The 24,907-nt window shown below is 37.3% G+C and overlaps 1 protein-coding gene across 1 annotated transcript in view; it reads left to right on the top strand.

Annotated features, from left to right (window-relative positions):
* The window catches only part of tenm3 (teneurin transmembrane protein 3), a 776,142-nt gene that overhangs the window by 97,525 nt on the left and 653,710 nt on the right, over positions 1 to 24,907 (top strand). Inside the window, exon 3 of the mRNA XM_030128911.1 lies at positions 13,663 to 13,741. The gene's annotated coding sequence lies outside the window, so the exon portion shown is untranslated. The remainder of the gene's footprint in view (positions 1 to 13,662; positions 13,742 to 24,907) is intronic.

Below are 24,907 nucleotides of genomic sequence, written 5' to 3'. Positions count from 1 at the left end.
TAAGGGAAAAAATCATCTAATCATAGATTTTTGTCAAATAATATGGGAGCTAAAATCCCAGGACATTAGTGCATCTAAACCCTGACAAACTTGGGTAAAGATAAAAAGTAAAAAAAAATATTAGAAATTAAGACAAAACACTAACCATTTGATAGATAGATGGATAGATGGATAGAGGGAGAGATAAGGTAGGAGGGGGTGTGGAAGCGATTCCTTGCACACGTCTTAGTCATAAATATGGAAGAGGAACAGCGAGGCTCAGCCAGCCCTCCTACGAGCAGAATGTTATCCTGCTTGGTTGGCAGGGTGAAAAAAAACAACAAAAAAAAAACCTTTAGATTGGACCAATACAGATGACAGATGATGCTAAACACATGTATAGACACACTTATAGAACAAATATATATGGATAAGCTGGTATTTATAGATGACCTTTTCCATTTTCTGCTCTATTTGAGTTGGATTTGAAGTTTTGTTTCTCAGGTACCAGTGAGAACAGGCTGATATGGATAAAAGTAGACAATGGTCAGCAGTTTGTTTTTTGGATTTTGTTTTTTTTTTTCAGTGAACAGTGAATAGCATCTGTCCGCTAACACCATTTCACATCCCTTTCAGTTCCTGAACAAACTGGATATGTGGGTGGTGAATTGGAGCAGGTCTTCACCTGTCTTGAAAATCAGTGTTTTACACGTGTACATATTTAGTTTTGTTTCTAATCAGTTCAGCAGAGGTAGACAAAGTACTCATATGTTTTACTTAAGTTGAAGTACAGATTAAATGGGAGAGAAACACGAAGTCTCATCCTTTAAAAGTTTTACCAAATCTGAGCATTAACTATTGATTATATCCCAATCAATTAATCTAAAAGTTATTATTATGATTATTATTATTTTTTTTAATTAGTTGATTAATCCTTTAACATACCAGTAAATAATCATAACACTGGTCCACAACAAATTTATTGTTGAAGTTTTTTGAGCTGATTTAGGATAATTTTGGTGCTGAATCCAAAAATCACATTAATTTTGCTCAATCAGGTCAACTTTCTGAACTATGCTACATATTGGCTTTTTAACATTTTTGCTTACATTTATGGGCATTTTCATATCATATGATACAAAATTCTTTCATATTTCTAGCAGTAAACGAGTTCTGAAGATTTTACTTTTGCCAATTTATGATTAATGGTTTTTTTTTAATATTACAGGTGAATAAATGGCTTGGACTAGAAGATCTTGCAAAAATAATCCTGACGTATTCTGCTACATCTGCGGTGAATACACCATTGCACCTAACAGGAATCCTGTTAGAAAATGATTTTTTTTCTCTTAAAACCTATTTTGGGTGAGAACTATATAAAAAATCAACTGATAAATTCACGAAAATGTAATCAATTTTGTGAGAAGATCAAATTTTTCAAAATCAAATTAGCAAAAAACCCTGACCTGATTGAGAAAAACAGATGTCATTTTTGGATTTAGCGGTGCAAAATGGTCTGAATTCAGTTGAAAAAACCTGGACAACTTGCAAAAAACATTTTTTTGTAACCCAGTGTAATCACTTCCCATCATTATTGTGTCTTCCGTTAACATTTCTCATAAAAAAAAAGTGTTTGTTTAAAAAAAAATCTTGATCTTCTCTCAATATGGACCATTACAAGCAAAACCACATTTTTAATAATTCCAAAAAGTTGTCAAAAATCCACATTTCTGAAAATTGTGAACAAACTTTATAGACATTGTCCCAAGGAAGATGCATAAAAACATTTGAAATGACTGTTGAAATGTAGACTTTTCAAGGTCACTGGAGGTCAAAGTTCATGGACCCAAATGAAAGTCAATGTATGTCTTCCTATCGGTGCTCAATAGTAACTAGACTGATATCTGTAACCCTTTGCATGTTTTAAGCCATCAAAATATGGCCCATTATGAGGGAAGGCAATTTTTTTAAATTTCAAAAATTCATCAAAAATTGAAAAATCAAAAAGAAAAAAAAAAGAAACTGTGATCAAACATTGTAAACATTGCCTAAGGAAGCTACATATAATTTTGAACTGAAGTTTTCATTGGTGCTGAATGTACTGTACATATGGACAGACTCAGAACCCTGCTATATGGTGAATTGTTGTATATTGTTGTAATAATGTATGCAGGGATCAGAGCTAAATGAACTGACAGATGGACGTATACATAGGATGGCTGGTGTAGGCGAGCTGTAAGGCGATGCAGGTGTTGTATCTGAAAGAGGTGGAGAGGTGACAGGGTGACATGTGTCTCATTATCACCACAACAGTGCCAGCCTCGTCTCTGGATGTCCTCTCCTCTTGTCCTCCCCCTTTCATCTGCTCTCCTCTCAACTTTTCATCTCTGACATTTCTCAACCCCTTCGTCAGCATCAGATGTTACCGTTTCATGTTTCGGCGAACAACGGAGTCAAGTCATTTCAAAGTTTTCCGACCAAAAATACAATAAGCGTTTCTAACAGGGCTCGTGATAGAAAAAAGTCACAATATGTTGAGACATTTCTTACATTAACAGCCTAATTAGTTCTGAATTTTAGCAGCGTCCATGTCATACAGCAGCAACTGTTTCATTACCCATTACTTTTGATTATTATTTGATTAAAAAAAACCCCGAAAGCATCAGACAGTACCATCTCAAGGCCTTGCTTTATGTCTTGTCTTTTTAATAATTATCACTGCAGACAAAAGCCTTTTCGAACACTTTTCACTTCTCGGGACTCCTACAGTATTTTCGATGATATTCTGCTTCCACTTCATCAAGAGGAAGGCCATTTTCTGTTTCAACATCACACGTGTGTATAATTGTTTTGTGGACGTGCACAGAACCCGTCTTTACTCTTCAACCCCCTTCCAACACTTTTAGGATGAAATAGACTCAAATAGAGTGCTCTTAATGAGCAGAAAATCCAATTCCTCAGCTTTGAACTGAGCTCAATCAAAGAAAATCTAACAGCGCTGCATCCTTTAAAACCAAACATATGGCTATAAAAATCGCACGAATAAACACACCTCCAAATCTGGCCTAGTGGTGGCGCTAAATAAATAACTTAAAACATAGATGTGGAGCTTAATTGAAAGTACAGGGTGTCCATGAAATCTCTTTACAATTTAACAAATTTATTACAAAAGCAAATACATAGACAAATCTGTGGAAATTATTAGAAAATGAAAAGTAGATATTGAAGTTTTTCGTCTCACTTAATACACCTCTATGTTTGCACCAAGCACATCCAGGCGGTACTGGATTTCTTGTCTTGTTTTCTGTATCATAGCCTCATCAGTGGTGTCAAGGGCATCAGTGATCTTTGTCTTCAGGTTGTTGATGTCTTGTCAATATCTTTTACATAACCCCATAGAAAGAAATCCAGGGCAGTGATATGTGGTGAATGAGGTGTTCAGAGCATTGGACCATCCCTTCCAATCCATCAGTGTGTAAATGTTTGATTTAGAAACCCACCAACATGCAGAACCCAATGTGGTGGTGCACCAGCTATTTGGAAAATGATGGTTGGTTGGAGGTCATCCAGTTGTGGTGACACATATTCAATGAAAAGGTTAAAGTCAATATTTGCACTAATTGATCTCCTGTTGAAGAAAAAGGGACCAATGATTTGATTGCACATGATCTAACAAAACGATGAAAGACTTTGATAACCACTGAGTATATCGAACAAATGGCTTTTGTAGTGATTTTTTTAAATTGTAGAGACACTCTGTGGACACCTTGTAGATCAAAGTATGATTTGAGGGTCTTTTACAGACTTGAATGACAGAAAAAAAGAGAAGAAACAGCATCTTCAGCACTTGTCCCCAAAAATGAACTTGATATTGCACCTTTCCTCTTTGTTTGGTAACTCTTCAGCCGTCAGTCCTGCGGTGTGGAGTGTTATGATGATGAGGGGGTTTTAGGAGGATGATGTTTCATGAGGTTCAGCGATGGCCCAGGGGTAAGAGATGTTTTTGAGCCTGGAGGTGCAGCTCTTCAAGGGCCTGTAGCGCCTTCCAGATGGCAGCGGAGAAAAGACGTGATGATAGGGCTGAGTTTGGTCCTCCAGAACGCCACTGGCTCTGCCGAAGCGGTGTGATCTGAGGGTGCCTTCAGGTGAAGGTCGGGCAGGTGCACTAACTTTCTGGGCTGCAGAAGTTTTTTAATGTCAATAGATTTTCATTTGAGATACAGAATGAGACAGTTTCGAGGGATACAGTTTGACGTTGCTCTACATAATCCTATTCTCCTGTTAGGTGGCCCGACCATCCCCACTCTCACTTCAGTTATGAAGTAATCGAGGGAAAATAGCTGGGAAATCTGCAATTTGTGTGTAATTTATTTATTCCATTCAGGGGCAGTGTGCAATAATACATTAACCTCAAAAACAGGAAAGATGTTTGTGCCAGATTTGAGCAAAACCGCCAGTTTCCACCGGCTCTCCCTGAACCACTTGATGTTAAATGAAGGTGTTTTGTATATAAAAAAGGAAAAAAAAAAAAACAGGAAATGTGTAAAAAAACAAAATAAAAAATATATATATACTGGGATGCAAATTATTGATTAATTCATTAATCATTAGTTGGTTGCCCTTATCGATTGATTAATGATTAATTGATAAGTGGCAATTTTCCTGAGAACCTGAATTTCTTTTTCAATATGGTCTATAAGAATAAAAGCTAAATATTGATTATACACTTAATGAAAAAAACGTCATATTCCTTAATGACTGATTTATTGAACCATTGGATACAGTCAGTGTTTCCTGTGGAATTCGTCTGTTGATGTGCCGGTGTGGAATGGGGGGGTGCACGCTCATGCCTTTCGCTGGTGGTGGTGGGGTTTGCATGCGTGTGCGTTTCGTCGGGGGGGCTGGGGGAGTACTCGCATGCGTGCAGTACGGCCGGGGGATGTGTGCATGTTGGTTTGTAACTGCGTGCGTGCATCACTCTGTCCTACTTCTAATACTGTGGGGTACAGTGCAACAGTGCAGTCCATGCCCCCGCAGAAGTGAAAGTGAAACTTTTCACTGACTGTAGACTAGACCAACCTCCAGGGAGAATGCTCCGATACCGACCCCGCGCTTGTGCGTGAATTTATTCGTGGGTGCACCGCTGCCACAAACACACAGGCTGGTCTGTGTTTAGCTCCACCATGTCCATCCAGACATTCTAACTCATCAACGCCATGATCTGGTTCGATGACCGCCTATCCCAGCCTCGGCGTCGCAGTGCAGACAAACTGGCAGCCTTCGGATAGGTGTGGACGGGCGGGAAAGGGCAATTAACCAACAATTAATAATTTGATCGAGCAAATTCTTATCGACAATTAGTCGTTAATCGATTCATTGTTTACATCCCTAATATATATATATATCTATATATCTATCTATCTATCTATATATATATATATATATATATATATATATACTGGGATGCCACTACAAATTCTGAGTCCCATGAAAGGTAAACGTTGTGGATCCTGCATAACATTCAATATCTTGTTGATCTCCTGTTGGGGGGGGGGGGGGTACCATCCCTAACTACTGTCACTTCTGCTGGTGTAAAACAAAAGTGAAACTTTACATGCTTTCAACGTCCAACTCACAAGTTCTACGCTTCTATTATACAGCAGACCTTACATGGAATTTTCACAACTTCTAACCTGTATCCATTGGGCCCCCTCTACTGCTCTGTGGCCCCCCCATAACTGCTGGGCCCCATGAATTTATCATGTTCACCCTCCCTTAACGGCGCCCCAGTATATATGTATATATATCCATTTACATGATGGTATGTTGTGCAGCTGTGTATTGTCAGGCCTATTGTCACTCCCACAGCTGTGCATTTTATTTAGCAGAAGATCCTGTAATTGTATTCTGTTTTAATCATTCTGATCAGTTCAAAACATCTGAAGCTCCTTTAAAAATAGCTCATAATATTTGCTATTTTTATAGTATTTTCCAGCTGTACAACAGGAAAAGAAACCCTGTCTTTGGATGGTGTATTGATCACAGCCTGTTTTGATGCATTTGTGGGCAACTGAGCATTTAGGTGAGTTTGTGGAAAACACCAAGATATACATAGATGTATCCAGATATGATTTTTGGTCTATATTTCCCAGCTTTAGACGGTGTATGTGAATCTCAGGAGAGCTGTGGACAGTTTCAATACCGCTCTGTGATACAGTATGTTATGACAGTCTCTGTAGAGCTGTGGTAGGAGGACAGGTTGGTTTTCTTAAGTGCCCCTTCAGAAGCAGAAGCTGCTCTTGTACCTGACCAGAGCACTGGTCTTCATTGTCCGCGTGAGGTCAACTTAAAGGCCATTTCATATAAACCTGATACTGGGAAGAATTTCTGCTTCTTCTCCTTTCATTTTTAGAGGAGAGCAGTTCTTGCAGTGTCGCTTGAAGTTTGTGACAAGTGTGGAACTTACTCATACACTTGTGGCTCGTTGGGAGGAAATCCCAAAATCCGGGAGCATCAGTTATAGCAGATTAAAACCCACATACTCTATATATAACAGCATCCTCTCAAAACTAGTCCACTGTCAATTTGACGACATCATGAGCTGGCTGGAGTTGAGCTGAGACACCGAGCTTCACTGCATCTGTTCACTCCAACATCCTCAAATACATCTGGTTCATAGGATTGAAGTGTAATAGTTTTACCAAAACAATGAGCCTTATGCATGAACTGTATAAATTAAGCAGTAATTCATTTAATTTACATTTGTTCTTACAGAGTAGGAGTAGTGGTATGTTTATGCATCATGTTTGATTGTAGATTTGCATTATGTGTAAGTATTTGCAAGTGTGAAAGTAATACATAAGGTTTAAATCCCAGTACACTAATATGTGGGAAGCAACAAGCTGCTGCGTTTTGACAAATCTATATAATTTTACAGTATGCAGTGTGAGCACAGACTTAACGGTTCAAAAAAAAAAAAAGTAATTGGATCAGTTACTGTTGTATGTTTAAAAGGGAGTGAAAAGGCCAAACAACTGTTACATTTAGCTGAAAAAATCAGTTTTTCTTCAGTTTTATCTGTTTTGATATGATTATCTTTGAAAATACTCCTCAATTTTGTGAATATCTACATGATCACTAGTCACTTTTCCATTGACCCTCAACTTGTGCAAATATAACTCGTGAATAAAAGTTTGTCGAATAGAAAAACAACAATTTTGCTATAACTCTTGTTTTTTGATAACGTTTTTTGTGCTGGCAAGAGGTGGTATATCACTCAAAACTGCAATGGAAAGAACTTTTTCTGCAACTTGAGTCACATGAATAAAAAAAAACAGATGTTGACAGATGTTACAACAAGCGAAGAAGAAGAGTTTTAAAAGAAGTATGGACACACCAGAAAACTGGATCATTTTTTAATTTAGTACAGAATAGAGAAATATTATATGATAATAATGAATATATCTGAAAATCAACATGGTATTTATGTTTGTCGCTATGTTTATGGAATGACTTCTTGTGTCATCTTGTGATAATAAATAAACAAATCATTGTATTTGGGATTTAATGGAAAAACCGACACGACACACTTGTGTTTTTTTTGACATTTAGTAAATATCATTAAAGTTTTGCACAGATGTCCAATGGAAAAGCTACTAGTGAATTGCGAAATGTAGGAAAAATACCTTATTTTACCTGGAAATTTCAACATGCAGAGGATAATAATAGAATAAGTGATGATAAATTACAATCGAAGGTTAAAAATTTATTTGAAAGCCACAACAGAAGTAGTTCTAGGACTTTTATAAATATGATAGTCAATGATTTTAAGATATTTTAGGGAAAACGAGCTGGATATTATTATAAAATTATGATTAATGATGGACTATGCATATATGAGCTTTAATAAATACCAATTAAATTCATGTCAATAAATTGTAGCGATTTTTCATCTAAATTCCAAATCTTTCACCACTCAGAGTACACTTTGTCTGTGTTCATTCTCTCATAGGAGAAGACACCAGTGACACTTTTACATTTTATCTTACCTGAGCACAAATAGGAACTATGGAGCTAACAAATACCATGAACGTTCTTAAATTGTACAGGTCGAAGGTCAAATCTGTGCATGTGACTGGTCCATGCATGACACTCATTGGTTACAGCAGAAAGCAGGATAAACCAGTAGGAAATGTGTCATATGAATAATATTGTGGCTTGATTTTGGTATCCCCTGTTGTGTGTCTGTTGTCGTCGTCCTGCTGTGAACATGCTTTTTGTATGAGTGGTTGTGGGGTAAATAGTTGTTTATTCATCGTCATGGAGTCGATGTGGCTGTTGACATGAATTAGTGAGTAAATATGAATCCCTCTCTGCTCGCTAAAAGCTCTTCTGCTGATTAGTGAGAGAGGGGGTTGACGTAGAGAAAGACAGATTTGTTCCAACACTTTCCTCCCTCAAATCTGATTAGCTCAATGTCACATTGAAGAGTCGGACCTCTTGACTAACCGGTGTGTGCGCTCCAGCGTTTTCAGTCTTTCTTTGGTGTCTGTAACCACATCAGCTACTTGATGAATTTCTGTGTTTATTCTCTTCCTCTGCTTCCCTCTGCTGTCTACCACACCCTGAAAAGCTCCTCTCTCTACACCGCAGTACACCAGTCCTTGAGCTGAAATGTCCATTTGGTAGAAAAGAAAGAAATAGGAAAAAAAAAAAAAAAACACAGCTGGCCATGTCAACTTTTAGACGTGAGCACAAACTCAGACAATGAGCACAACCTTGAAACAGCTAGTTCTGTCAGGCTCAAACACCATAGAAATTCATGAAAAAATTAAATATTCATATGCATTTATTACTGACCTTAGAAAGATGAAAGTGGACACACACTATGTCTGAATGGACTACTGTCTCATCTTCTTTAATTCTTGTTTTGCTGTTCTGTACATTGCTGTTCACTGATCGATTATGTACAAACTAGAACACTGAGGTCATCAAACGCAGGGTTACTAGCGACTCCCAGAAATATTACAAAGAAAATGGGGGACGCAGCCTTTACTAACTATGCACCAAAGTTATGGAATACAATTCCAAAAGACATTAGAGAAGCCAGTTCACTGAATATATTTAAAACCAAATTAAAAACATTTTTATTCTCATCAGCCTTTGAAAGGAGATAAAAATGGGGTCACAATTCAGGAACCAGAAATGTGCGCTGTTTTTCTTTTTATTTTATTTTATTGTATTTCTGTTTTTATTTTTTATTTTATTGTATTTCAAATTTCATTTTATTTCTTGCACTTCAAAAATTCTATGTATAATCAAATATTTTAATCTGTGCTGTTTTTATTTTTATTTTATTGTATTTCTCTCAAATTTCATTTTATTTCTTGCACTTCAAAAATTCTATGTATAATCAAATATTTTAATCTGTGCTGTTTTTATTTTTATTTTATTGTATTTCTCTCAAATTTCATTTTATTTCTTGCACTTCAAAAATTCTATGTATAATCAAATATTTTAATCTGTGCTGTTTTTATTTTTATTTTATTGTATTTCTCTCAAATTTCATTTTATTTCTTGATATATAATCAAATCTTAATGTATTTTAATATTGTATTTTTTCAATCAATGTGAAGCACTTTGGGCTACAATTTCTGTATGAAAGGTGCTATACAAATAAAGTTTATTATTATTATTATTATTACATATAAAATTATTATTTTAATTTTTTTTTTTTTTTTTTATCATTTTCCAGAGATTTAGGCTGTATTCACACCTGCCTTGTTTGGTCTGTTTAAAACGGACCAGAGTTCGTTTGCTCCCTTGGTTCGGACCTTTTGGGCTGGTGTGAATAAAAACCACAGAACTCTGTTCCGGACCAAACAAGCGAACCCAGACCCAGTTGAAGAGGTGGTCTCGGCGCGGTTCCATACAAACCCCGGTGCGGTTCGTTTGAGGTGTGAAAGCAGCCCGGACCCGATCCGACACAGTTGGGTTTTTTTGTACCTAACTAGCTCCCGTCGTGTGTCAAGCATTATGGACGACAGAGTTTTACCAGAGACCAGAGAAGCGCTCAGAGTGAGGATAGGCTACGGAGCTGAAAATGAACCGTGGTCAAACTTGGAGCTCGGAACAGACACACTGCCTTTTGGAGATCTGTGCAGATGTGCATATAACACAACTGATAGAAAGGACACATAAAAACTCAGATGTTTTCAGCTTGTTCAGCGAGAGAATGATTAGGATGACGGTTAGATCTGTCTGTTGTGCTTGAAAAGAAAAAATAAACGACTTCATCAGCCCCAGCAAACTTTACCTGCGTTAAGGAATTCTGTCCCTGGCTAAACTGAACGGTGATAAAGGATAGACACACTCAGGTCAGCAGTACGGAGCACTAATGCTTTTGGAGAACAGTCTTTTCATATACGAGCAGAATTCCAGCGTCATACCTGTTACGTCTTGCGTGAATCAGACCAACAGTCACAACATGATGTGCACATGAGCGCTGTCCTCCGTAGCTGTCTGGCCCCGTGTCTTCGTCATTGAGAAATGAATTCTACAATGTTTTAAAATGACGTTGCATCAAACGCTCTTGCTGCTCAAACACTTGTGCCAACGCCTGCATCTGTAAAAACTGACGATAACAAAAACAGCAGCAAAATGTCCATGATTCTGTCCTTTCACTTTGGACTGAGCGCTTTAATGGACACTGCTCATTTCTGTCCAATGGATGAACGACCTCAGCACACGTGGTTTTGTTTATAGATTTTGGTTCATTTACAAAAATGGACAATGTAAATGCGAACTGCACCAATTTAAAAAAAAAAAAAAAAAAAAAAAAAAAAGTGGTCCGGACCAAAGCAAGTGAACTATCAGACTTTCCTGGTATGAACACACCCTTAGTAACAATGAACATGAGTCCAACAGTAATAGTTGTTGATGGTATGTAATCATTTCTCTTTTTTTGTAATTTGATGACTGACCTCTTCTTTATATGGACCGCATACATTAGCTCATTTGCGTAGACATGTAAAATTGGGGTTGGACAATATAAGCTTGGCTTCATCCTACTCCTTTTCGGACATTAAGTATTGTTAAAGAGCCACGATAAAATTGTTAGACATTTGTGTGACATTTTTCTTTTTTGGTTGATTTATATCCGTATATGGGAGTGTCATTTTAAATCTGGAATTTCTTTTGCACACTTATGTTCCAAATATAGTCTATCTATATCTATTGTTTTTTTAATGACTATGGAATGCGGGTTAAAGGGCATTGTGTTGGTTTCATTACATTAATGAAGGCAAGGTAAATTTATTTGTACAGCACCATTCATACACAAGGCAATTCAAAGTGCTTTACAAAGGCACAGAAACACATAAAATGACATCGGATAATAGTAGAATAAAACATTAAACAAAAGGAAAGTGCAGAAAAGATACCACCGCCCTTGGGGTTACCTGCCTCGTCGTGAGCACAATCTGCTACTTGCACCCCCAGGGACTCAAAGAATCCCAGAAGCTCAACTGGTTGTTAACAACTCCTCTGCGAGTAGCGGGTTAACCTTTAAAACCTTTAAGCCCAATCTGGTTGTTCCCTGCACAAATTGTGAAACCCTGGCAGCGGCCCAAACTGCCTGCGAGCACCTTTAAACCTGGTGTACCACACACTTTGAAACCTGAGTGGTGGGCTCCACTGTGGCGGAAACCAGAGTGTAGATATCAAAACTTACAAAAGCATGATACATTTACAAAGTACTTTTGTGTCTAAATTACATTCAAGTATTTAAAGATAAGATAAGATAAATCTTTACTGTCATTGCACAATCATACTAAGTACGTGGTACAAATACGATGAAATTGAAGTACTGTCCCACACAGTGCAAAGAGAAGACACGCAGCGATAAAAAAAACGCAGGCACAATAAAAATAAAACAAATTATACGCAGGATAGCAGTTGTGTGCAGAAATATGCATATGTCCAAAAATATTAAATACGATGCATAAAATCTATGTTTTTTGCTGAAGCTAGGCATGTTCAAACTCAGTCTGTTCATGAATTAAGGCTATTGCTTTGCTGAAAAAAACTGTAAAAAATAGCAGGAAATGTATGAACAAAAATATAGAGATGTTAAATAATGACAACAATGTCATAATACAATTTAACGTGGGAAGTAATATCATTTCAGTTACGTTTTCTTTAATGTTTTGGGTTAATTTTGTTTTCATTGTCATCAATACTCATTCATTTTACTCAACACTTCATTGTTTAATCCTTATGATTGTCTGTTTTTAAATTTATGAAATATTTGTCATGGTCTGATCATAAATAATTATTTATGGTCCATTTTGTTTGTTTATCTCAGATTCAGGGAGAAAAATCTGACTTTTAAGCGTAAAAATAAACACAGATTTGACATTTATCCTAACTAATCACAACTAACCTGAACATTTTGTTTAAACTCTAACATTACAGGTAAACAGGAAGTTGAAGTCCTGCAAACTGTAAGTGTGATGTGCCTCAATAGTGTACATGTCAATAAAACAGCCCATGCAAATGCAGAACTGCACTGGACAGTGAAAAATATAAAATGCATGAGTTATCTTTACTTCATGTTCCGTGGTGGATGATTTAACAAAAAAAAAAAAAAAAAAAAAGTCTTGTTGACGCTTGCCTTCCTTAGAGCTGTGACAATAAGTGTCGCTAGTCAGATATTTTTACATATCCATTCACAACTTTCATGAATTTATTGAGTCATTTTCTTTTTGTGAGTTCGAGTGCACTTGAATGAATACTTGTGTTAGTGAACCAAACAGGTGCATCCTGAACTAAATATTCTGCTCTGAGGTCAATATCATCATCTTCCAACAATAATTGCCTAAATCATTTTTTCATTTTTTTTGTAGACAGTTCATCTCTTTCTGCACTGGCTAGCTAGCTCTCTGTATGTATAGTAACAGATATAAATATACATACATTTATATAATATTTACAAAAATAAAATACAACTGTCAGTTAACTATAGAAACAGGAAAATACAGATAGAAACAGTAAAAAACAAACAAACAAACAAAAAAAAAGTGTAATAATTAGCAATTTATTTACTCTCAAATATGTTTCTGCAGATCAGGTTTATCGAGAACAGGAAAGTTACAGTAATGGTATGAGTTACAGTCTGGGATGGTGTATGAGGGTCAAAACACAGTATTGAAATCTCGCTAACAGGACATTTTAGAGACAATTTGACAGATGACTGTTGCTAAATGACCCACATTTTTAATTTTAAATTAATTTTTGCTTTATTTGGACCATAAGGGATTATCCAAAACAAGGAGCTACTTTATATCGAAATAAATGTTGGAATGGCAATCAATTAAAATTTGCTCTCTGATGGGACATTACTGTGTTTTGACCTATATAAGCGTCCACTGTGTTGGCTGATATGCAAGTAAAACAACAAAATCCATGAATATACAAGAGAATAGTTGTCCACTATGCATGAAAGGGTTAAAAATGCATAATTACATTTAAAAAAACAGCTAAATATCACTCCTTTAAGGTAACTTCAATGACGGTGACTGCAAAAATGTAGCACCACTGACACAACCACCTCAAATTTGCTTTTTCACTCTGCACAGACACTTCCAGCTCTGACTTCAAATATTTCCCTTTTTCTTTTTCTAGTTTTGGAATCAGAGAAGACAATGACAACACGTGGTGGTCCATCAGGCCCAATCAGCTGCTAGAACGGTTCAACAAGTTGGTAGGTTTCACTCCATCCCATCTGTGGCTCTGATGCTTCTAAGATGATCTCCACAACATCATCTGTTCTCTCCATCATGTATCCCCACTGCCAAGTATTTCCCTGTCTATCCTGTTCAGTTTTTATTGAAATTGTTCTTTCCGCTGCTCTCTCTCAATCTGCTGCTAAAGGGTGAGAAGATTAGCACCAATTTGCCTTGATTAGGCTGTGCTTCTCACAGTTGGAAGGAGGGAAAAAAAAGAGAGACAAAAACGGGCTGTGCAATTTGAACACGTGCAGGGAACAAGTGATTGCGATCAATAAAAAAATGAGCAGGGGAAAAAAAAAAAGAGGAAAAAATGAACAAGTAAAGAAGTGAATTGCCAATTTCTGTTCTTGTCAAGTGTTTTGGAAAGCAGCTCTTGAGGAAAAGCTGTTTCCGCTGGAGGACTGTGTGAACATGTGTTACAGGGAACGGTAGTCGTTGCTAAGAAGGCTGATTGATTAGATATTTCTGTTGGATTTTTATGCTTTTTGACAATGGTAACTGTTGCATTTCTAGTCGTATGTAGTAAGTTATGGTCTGATTTTATTCTCACTCAGCGTCGTTTATTGTCTGAAAGATCCAAGCTTTCAATTCGTAATTTTGACATAGAGAAAATTCGATAACAGCTTTGGATATTTATCTACGGAAGAGGATTAGAGACACTAGGAAAAAAAAAAAAAAAAAAAATTAAGGTCTAATATATTTTTATTCTTATTATTCTGAAAAAAAAGTCAGACTTCTGTGATTAAAGTTGTAATTCTGAGACTTTTTTCCTCAGAATTCTGACTTTAATCTCGGAATTCTGATTATGAAGATAATGATGATAGTTTGGAGCTGGAAAAGCTGATGGGTAATTAGTTGGTGGACATCATTTCAGCTGCTTCCCCCAGAAAATACTGATATTGAAAACAGATTATACATCATGTGTCAGTTTAGAAACTGTTGGACTGAATTTCTAAGTCAGAGAAAGAAAAACCTAGATAGATAAAAATATGTCGGTAAACATTAGCTATTTAGATAATCAGATTTAGATTTAATAATATATTTAGATTTAATAATATAATCAACTGATAAGTCTCTCTTAACACTAAATACATTTTTTTTTTTTTTTTTTACACTTTTTTGAAATTTCAACTTAGAACTTTTATCCAACCCATTTCTCAGACACCATTCACCTGATTCTTTTCAAATTTCACACACACGTTCTTTACATTTTCCTTACATTTTTACACATTTTTGAAAAGTGTGTAAAAAGATTGAAAGTTAAGACTCAATATGAATCCCTGGGTAGGCAGGGTATCAATGAGCCGGAGGGTATTATATAAGTTCTGCGTACTTTTCCACTGGCTGATTTTGTTTTGAGCGTCCTTTTCTTTTGACATAACTCTGATTTTTCTGTTTCTATATTCAACTCCTCGGTTTTATATATATGCGTATTACCGAGTTAAGAGCTGTTATTTTTCATTTAATGACTGACACATCACTGCAGGGAGGCTCATAGTTTACATAAGAGTAATTTATTAGTAACAAGGAGCTGTATACAAGAGAGAGAGTGGCTGCGGTGTTAGTGAAGCAGAAAGGATGCTCCTGTGCTTTCTGCGTGCACACCGATGAGCTGTAAAGCTAAAAGACAGCCTTCCTCTGTTCTTCTTATGATCCTGCAACAGTGACGCTCCATGTCAGCTCAACTGATTTGCACTCTGTTGTTTTCAGTGCGACGTCATAAAATTTGAGCTGCAAATTATTTGTTAAGGCAGTTTCAGTATGTGTTTATGGTCAATAATGGGAATGGAAATGAGGATTATGTACATGTGCACAGTTCCAAGAGGATTCATTTTATAAAACTGAACCTTGTTTATGCACATTATGTACCTGATGAGAACAATTCTGTCGAAAGCGGGGTACACACATAAGGATTTTCTAAATCTGAAGAGATTTTTTATCTGTGACAGACCCCACACATGTAGACAAAAAAATCAGGCATTGAACAGTTTTGATGGTACTGTGTGCGCTGTGCTCCGATTATCTCAACACAGCACACCACACACATAACAATTCTGTCTCACTACTGATCTACAATCTAGTCCTCCAAGCCAGAAATTCCGTGTGATCAAACATGATTGACAAAAACAAAGAAGAAGAAACAGCATGATCTGGGTCCTGCACCGGGTCGGGTAACCCACAAAAACATCCAGTGACTAGTAGAAAAAAAAAAAAAAAAGAATTTCCCGGGCACAGGTAAAATTAAATGAAATGCGGGTGGGTAGCGGGCAAGGAAGTGAAAAAATAAAAATTCATGGATGAAAATAATTTGCAGGACATTTAATGATGATGATCATCTAATTTCACCGTGGTTGATCCACAGCAGGTTTGTTTTATTTTGAAGTGAGTTTCACATCTGTTTACATCCGGCCACAAACGTCATTGAGCAGCACATGTCGCAGATTTACTGATGGTGTGTGTTTTAGCCAAAAAAAAAAAGCCCTTACAAGTGGGTTACTGTGTAGACATTGCATTTAATCACGGGTCGGGTTGGGTTGCGGGTCTAATGTATACGGGTACAGGTGGGTGCGGGTTTGGAAAAGTGGACCAGAGCAGGATTCTGCTCAGGAGTCGTCGGTTTTCCCCACACACCAAGATTTTTGGTTGTAAATATCGAACAAGTTTAATATTTACGATTTTCGGGCCTGACCCGTTTTGGAGCCGATTATCAGGACAAATTCCCTCTTAACACACCTCAGACCACAGGATAATCTAATAGGATAATCTTATAAAACATAGAATAATCTGGCGTTTGCCGTCCTTGGTCGGGAAGGGGGAAAATCGGGACAAAAACAGCCCTATTATCTTTAATTGTGTACCCCAATTTAGTCATGTACCTGCACATGGTTTTATACATTTATCTTCTGGTCAAGAATATGTACAAAAGCAAAACGTCCTTAAAAAGCCAGAGAAACCAAGTGAAATTAGGCTGTGAATTTAGATTTGATAAATAAACATCAGCTTTCAGAGTATTAACTGTATTTTTCCACCCAAAAGCAACAGATAAAGGCCGATCATTTTGTTAATTCTGCACATTATTCCCTCTGATGCATTGAAGGGAATCCATTTTCAAAAATCCCTAGAAGAGAAATCAATTAAAAGCTGTATGTGGTGTATAATTCAGCTGTTTTCTATTGGAAAAAAAAATAAAAAAATCCCAAACAAACCTGAAACTCATTAAGCTGTGACCTCTTAGCCATTTGGGACTTAGTGCTACATTATGCATCATTAATTACAGAGGGAAATAATGTTGCTTACATACTAGTAGAGCAGGTGCCTGGTGTGTGTTCACAGATACACCCAAGTGCAGACACTGAAATCCATGTAAAAGCCACACATCCAGATGCAGAAGCATCTGCTGTAATTAGTCACTTTTGGGTTTGGATATTGTGTATTTTACGTTATGCTCTGTTTGGTGCAACAAATAGGAGAGAAAAAAAAAACATCATTGTTAAAGTGTAGAAGGTACTAAATGTGCTGTCTGGAATTATAAAGTCAGTTTTATTCAATTATCCTTTTTGGGTTTTTCTTTTTTACTACTACAAGGGTCAGGGACAAGCCATATTTAATGAAAAATACTATAAAAGCCAAGATTACTAAAAGACTGTTCCTAGATGTAATGGTTTTATTTATTCAACTTTAGCAACGTTTGTCCGTCTCAGATATGTCAGTAATTATGAATCATTTAATACATGTATTAATAATATCTTATACAAGGTCAACATGAGAATTAGTACTTTGTATTGCCCACATTTCGTCTGTCCAAACGTACATAAGCTAATTTATCAACTTATACTACCTATTATTTTTATGCTGTCCTTCAAAATGCATTGAAATCAGATATTACTCATCTTAACACATCATATAATAGACTTTGTAGATTTGTCCTTGGACGTCCTACCTTTACTCATTGTTGTACAGATGTGTGACATTTTTGTAAATAGATGTAGACTAAGTGTAAGAAGATGCATTCATTGGCTTCAGTTTATTTTTAAAAACATCCACTTGACTTATCCTTCTTATTTGCAACAATATCTTGCACCTTGTAGATCGCATTATAAGGTTAAGCCTTCAGCACAACTCGTATTAAGATAAGTATTGGCAAAAGAGCTTTCAAGTAAAAACCCCAGTGGACTGGAATAACTGACCTGCTGATACTAGATCCATCTCATCGATTGGATATTTAAACATACTTTATCATCTTACTTTAAGGCAGAGTGTTTGTTATTAATGAATATATTGCCGTTTGTGTTTCTTATGGTTAAACTCTGTTGTTGGTCATTAATTCAAGCTCTGTATACTTCCCACTGATGTCCAGTTCAGTCATAGTTAACCATTTTATTTTTCTAGTGTCATGAATGGAGATGTACATATTTTAATGTTTGTTTTTCCATGTTTTCTGTTCCGTATTTTCTTTAATTGTTTATTAGCTTTTTTGGTATGGGGTTCATCCCAATGAATTGCATTTAAAGATAAAGGTCTAAAATTGTGTAAAATCGTATATATTTTATAGTAGGGGTTTAATGGTACAGAAAAAATTCAGTTTGGTACGTTTTCAGTACAGGAGTCTTCAGTTCGATACATTTTTGGTGCACTGAAGGAGTCCAATGAAGTGGGGGGGGTCTGAAACTACCTGTGGGACACAGGACATTTCAACAAAATATTGTTCAGTCATTTGTGCATTAACAGGCACATTATGTATTTTTTTATTTTTTAAAGTTCAGTGTTCATTTATGGCAAACACTAGGGATGGGAATCGAGAACCGGTTCTTTTTTGAGAACCGGATCCCAGTAGCTCGATTCCTTGGAATCATTTGCGTTCCTGCTTAACGATTCTGCTTATCGATGCCGTCTTTGTTGCGCATGCACGATGACGTCACACGTACGCTGCATTGTTTCGGTCAGAACGTAGTCAACATGGCGTTGAGGCAGAAATGGTCCAAACAGACCACACCAGGTCCAAACAGACCACACCAGGTCTAAACAGACCACACCAGGTCTAAACAGACCACAGCAGGTCCAAACAGACCACACCAGGTCTAAACAGACCACACCAGGTCCAAACAGACCACACCAGGTCCAAACAGACCACACCAGGTCTAAACAGACAACACCAGGTCCAAACAGACCACACCAGGTCTAAACAGACCACACCAGGTCCAAACAGACCACACCAGGTCTAAACAGACCACACCAGGTCTAAACAGACCACAGCAGGTCTAAACAGACCACACCAGGTCCACTGGAACACTGTCACAGCTTCCATGTCTTCTAAAGGGTGGAATCCCTCCAATATCCTCAAACATTTGTCCACAGCATGTGATTCATTCACAGGAATGTCACGTATTTGAAACGCTAGTTAGCGGCGCTTGTGAATGTAGCGGCAGAGTGAACGCTGGGCCCAGTTCTGGTTCTGGTGCAGGCAACGAACGTTGTACCCAAATACAAGTTTCTGAAGGTAGGGGAAAGTAAGGGAGGTGCACAACAACGGGAGATGAGTCGAACTGGTTCGACGTAGTGGACATGCATCAATAGAGGAATTAGTAAAGAGTCTTAAGTTTCACTTTCACTGTACGACCCACCCCCCCCCCCCCCCCCCCCCCCCCCCCCGAACCGGGCCCAGCGTCATCTGTTCTTATTATTTTTACATACTGTATGTGGTATATTTTCTGTGCAGATGGAAATATAAAAGACAGTTAATGCAAACACACCTGTTTGTACTCTTTTATTCCCTCACCCAATGAGAATCGATAAGGAATCGGATCGATAAGCAAAATCGGTAACGGAATCAGAATCGATAAATTCTTAATGATTCCCATCCCTAGCAAACACAGTAATTTCCTGAGTGTTTTTGAATGCCTCACAGTATTCGCTGAGGTGCTGTGAACGTGACTTCACAGTAACACCGCAGTAGAGGTACGGTGATGGAGAAGAGGAGCAGGTTCACTTGATTTTGCCAACTTGAGTTAAAAAACAAAAACCTTTTGGCTAAAAAGGAACCCGTGGACTCTTTGGTGCCTCAAGCTGCAACATACGGAAAACCAAAAGTGAAACTTAACGTGCTTTGGATGTCCGGCCGGGCTTCTGTGCCTCAGTTATAGTCTCTGTTGTCATGTTTTGGGTTTTTTTGCAGTGGTGCTGAGAATTTGCCGCTGCTGAATGTATATAGAGGAAACCCTGCACATGGGTTCTGCTTGTGTGCACCCTGCTTCCCGTGTGTTTGCGTTCTTCACATAGGCTACATGTCTTCGTTCGGTACACCTCTGTTGTACTGATGGCCCTGAACTGAATATTTTATAGATAAATGAGTATGTAAGTCTGGGTCTGTGTCAGTGTGTACTTGTACCATAAGATGTATTGAATTATTCCTAGTAGTCTGTTCTCGTTGTTGCGTATCTTTTCTTTTGGTTGCACTGGTTCCAGTAGTGTAAGTGTATGTTAGAGCGTTTGTCCAATAATATTTCACCATCATGAGTTATGGGGTGAAAGAAATCTGCCTTGAGGCTCAGAATCAATATTGCAGCCTCTGGAGCTTCAAATAAATGGCAATGAACCTGTTGCTGGAACCAATTAGATTTCATTTTGGCCACATGGGGACAATCGAGGGGTGTACAATAATGTCGGTATTTTCAGATCATTTGATTGGAAGGTCAGAGGGCATACTAGGCAGGAAAAAGGACGTTTTTCCTTGCTACTGTCACCATGGGTTTGTTCCTGGAGGGTTCTGTTGGGTGGCTGTGAATTGGGTTATTAAGAGTCTGGTTTAGACCAGCATTAAATGTGTAGTGTCATGAGACTGATTTGATTGGCAGTCAGGGTTTTTTTTTTTTGTTTTTTTTTTTCTTATGCACAGTGGCTGGCAGGCATACTGAAACATAAGTAGTAGTTTTTGTTCATATAATGCATTTTTTTTTTTTAGAACATTTGTAAGTTTTTGTCATTGTACTAATAGTGGTGATTGTGTTTTGAGATGCTGTTCATGGTACAGCTGTGGCTTTAGTGAAAGGAGACCTGCTGAGTTGTGTTCGTTGGATTTCTTGCTTTAGTTGTGGAATTCATTTTTGCTTTGAGATACATGTTTGTGATGCACCACCCTGTTATATTGTGTTTTTTGTACAGTATTCACAGTATATTATTGATATTAAAAGGTGGATTTCATCATGTAAAACACTACTTAAAGCCTACACTGGAAAAAATCAAAATCCTACCAAGTGTATTTTTCTCGTTTCTAGCCAAAATATCTGATCACACTTAAAATAAGACATAATCACCTAAAGAGTAACTTTTCAGTGAGATATAAGTACTTATTTTTAGATAGGCTAGATCTTAAGAAATCTTACCACAATAATTTTCATTTATTCCATAGGCATTTTTTTTTTTTTTTTTTTTTTTTGCTTAATTCAAGCAAAAATATCTTGTATTAAAATTTTTTAAACTTTTTTTTAGAGGGGCATTTTTTCCAGTGTAGGTGTCAAATACACAGACGAAACGAAGATAAGATAAGATAAGATAAACTTTAGTGATCCCTCAAGGGGGAAATTCAAACGTACAGCAGCACATGACAGTACACATTACATACAATAGAAAAAGAAAAAAAAAGAAAAAAAGTTAAAATGACAACAAAAAAAAATAGTAATTATAACAATAATAACTAAAGCAACAAGTGTGCAGTAGGTGACTTTGATAAGTGTTCAAGTTAGTGACACTGACAGATCTGAAAGTATTCAGAACAGGATGTACTTTAGGCCCAGCTGCTGTTTTATACATATGTGTTTTATATCCATATACAGTCGCGGAAAAAATTATTAGACCATCAAAGTCATCAAAAACAATGGTTCTGCAATCCAGTCCTAACTCCTGTATGTATCATGTGACTAAAACAGACAGAAAAGAAAACATGGAATGCCTAAAAGCACTGTTTTTGTCAGTACAATGCCATAGATATTGATGTAAGAACTGAAGTGATTTTGGTTATTATCAAGAAAAACATGTTACTTGGATAGATATCAGCTCTGAAATTAAACTACTATGAGCTATTTTTGTTGGTATCATTATATTTGTCCAAACAAATGTACCTTTAGTTGTACCAGGCATTAAAATGAACAAGAAACTGAAGAAAACAGGGGTGGTCTAATCATTTTTTCCACGACTGTATTTGTTAACAAGCTTAGGAAAAATGCTGGAAACCAAACAGCACTTCAACCCTTTGAAAACGTAAGGAAAACAGTCCACACAGGATACAACACCCTCAGCTTGAATAAAGAAAAAAATGACCCAAAAACTCATGAAAACAAAACAAACATGGAAGAGCTACAGAAAAGACGTGACATGCAACAAGTGTCAGGAATGTACGTATAAACAGTATTTGCATCAATGAATATGCAGAATACAGTCCAGGAGATGATCGGCAGCTCTGCGGTATTGACAGAGTACAGGACCTGAGCCATACTCCTCCGTCATGGGAACCCGGACAGAAAGGAAGAGATACACAAACACTCAGAGAAAACTCAGCACTCAGCCTTCAGCATCCACAGAGAAGAGAGAGCAGAGACAAAGACAACTCTTACATGGCAGAGAGGGAAGTACAAAGGCTGAATCCCAATCCAGCTTCTAGGAAGAGGCATCGCAGGAGGTCAAGGACAGCTGATGATCCAGGACAAAGCTTCCTGGGTAAAGGGGAGGACTGAAGGAGGGAGAGGGTTAGGATAGAAAAAGGCTCATAGTTTGAAGAGCATGTGCTTGAGTTGAAAAAATATTCAAATAATACTTTAAATCTGAAGGATCATGGTTCATTAATGTTACATATCTCAGCGGCGAAGCTCTCCTTGACTGATTTTTTTTTTTTTTTTTTTTTTTTTTTTTTTTTTTATGAGTGCTGTGAGACCAGGCCCTGCACGCCACGGGGATAATTTATGTTGGCCATTTGAATGAATGATATGGCAAACAGATGAGTTTCAAGTTTAGCTCTAAAAGGTTCAACGAAGTCAGGTTGTCTGAAATCAGCAGGGAGGTTATTCCAAAGAAAAGATGCCCGATAGGTAAAGCTGCTGTAACCCGTTGACTTCTTTTTGATTTTGGGAACAGATGGAAGGCAAAGAGCTGAGGAAGGAATAGAAGTTTTAATGAGATCAGACAAGTACAGAGGTGTATAAGTCATCAAAAGCACCTTGAAATCGGATCTAAAATGAATGTGTGTAGCCACTAGAGGAAAAAGAAGATGGACATTTTTTTTCTCCCTGCATTGGTTAGGATTGTAACTGCTGTATATGGAACCATTTGAATACTTTTTTCAAGTCTCTTTTAATTTCCTTGTGCATATGTCATGGGGCAGCTGTGGCTCAGGTGGTAGAGCGGGTCGTCAATAACCGAAGGGTTGGCGGTTCGAATCCCGCTCTGTCCTAGTCAGTCCATTGTGTCCTTGGGCAAGACACTTCACCCTCTCTGCCTCCAGTGCCACCCACACTGGTGTATGAATGTTTGGTGGTGGTGGTGGGAGGGGCCGTAGGTGCAAATTGTCAGCCTGTCCCAGGGCAGCTGTGGCTACAAATGTACTTTACCACCACCAGAAGGAGAATGTGAGAGCGAATGAATAATGGGTCAATAATGTAAAGCGCTTTGGGTGTCTAGAAAAGCGCTATATAAATCCAATCCATTATTATTATTATTATATGTATAATGACAATAACGACATTCTGTTTGGTTCTTTTCTGTTCTGTTCTGTTTTGTTCTGTTCCGTTCTACTTTTAGTTGCTGGACAACAGGCCTCTTTTACAAGGCCAGAAAACGAAGCACTGCAATAATTAAGAAAAGCCTTACTAAGAGTCTTCACATGCACAAAAAAAAAAAAAAAAAGACTCTATTTCTGCAAAGTTAATATAGTTATTTAGTGATGTCCCAATCTGGATTTTTTTTTGCTTCTGATTCAATTTTTTTTGGTACTAGTTTTGCCGATACCGATCCAATACCGATCCGATTCCGACTTTTTACAATGAAATTTTGATTTAAATTTGGAGTCATTATTTATATGTTATTAGACTATTATTTTACTGTAGATCACACTAGGGCTGAATGTGGAACCTGAACTAAAACAAGTGTGACACCTTTAACTTCTAATAACTTTAGTATAATTTTTGGACTTTCCAGATTCATACTTTGGGACAAATTAGAACCTTATGTTTGCCACTGTTGTAGTCTATGGACGGGTCTGTCCAGGTATTATATGGAGGTGGGTTCGGTGCTGTGCATTAGTGATGTGAAGAGGATTCCTCGCGGGGTGGGTTGGGGCGGGTCAAAAGAATGTCAGTTTATTTGCAGGGCAGGTTGGTTTAGGTCAAATAATTCCACAAAAGCCCTGCGGGTTGAAAAAGAAACATGACTCGCGCATCACAACTGGACGTCATAATGAGTACAAGGGCAGAGTGAAAGTGAAACTTACAGACACTCTACTCGTTCCTCTAAACCTCCTGCTGTTGGGCAGCTTTTCCCTATTTTCAGAAACCCATTGAGATGGGTGATGTCTTTTTCAAGGGAGCCCAGGCCAAGAAGGCAGAGATACAGTCGCATAATTACAATTTGACAGTAATAAAAGCACTTGCACACACAGAAAAAACAAACAAAAAAAAACCAAAAGCATATACAATGAGTCGAAACATTTCCAGACCAACAGGCTTGATTCCAGAGTTTCAACACTGTCTTTAAAATACAGTCAGAGGAATCAGTGTTTGTAGACAGAACTGAGACTGAAGCTTGTTCCAGGCATCAGGAGCTGAAAACCTAAAAGTTTCCTGTTCTAATTCAGTCTTTGGAACAAACAGTTTTAATAGTTGACAGTTAATCGGTAACCAATCACACATGTCAAGTATTAAAAACTGTTTCTGACAAGCACGGTCAATGTTCAATGATCAGCATGTCCACGAGACATAGAGTTTAGAGAATAGAGTTTATAAGCAGGAAATTATGTAACAGTGACTGTTTGTTTTTACAATCTAATATTACTGACAAATACAGTATCGTTATCCTTGAAACATTAACAGTAAAACCAAAAAACGACAAGGGAAACAGTGGAAAAAAAACAAAAAAAGCAGAACAGCCTATTTTTA

This window comes from Sphaeramia orbicularis, chromosome 1 (assembly GCF_902148855.1).
Source record: "Sphaeramia orbicularis chromosome 1, fSphaOr1.1, whole genome shotgun sequence".
In the NCBI taxonomy this organism is placed as follows: Eukaryota; Metazoa; Chordata; class Actinopteri; order Kurtiformes; family Apogonidae; genus Sphaeramia; species Sphaeramia orbicularis.
The sequence above is the reverse complement of the archived record's forward strand: the minus strand, read 5'-3'. Positions and strand labels throughout refer to the sequence as shown.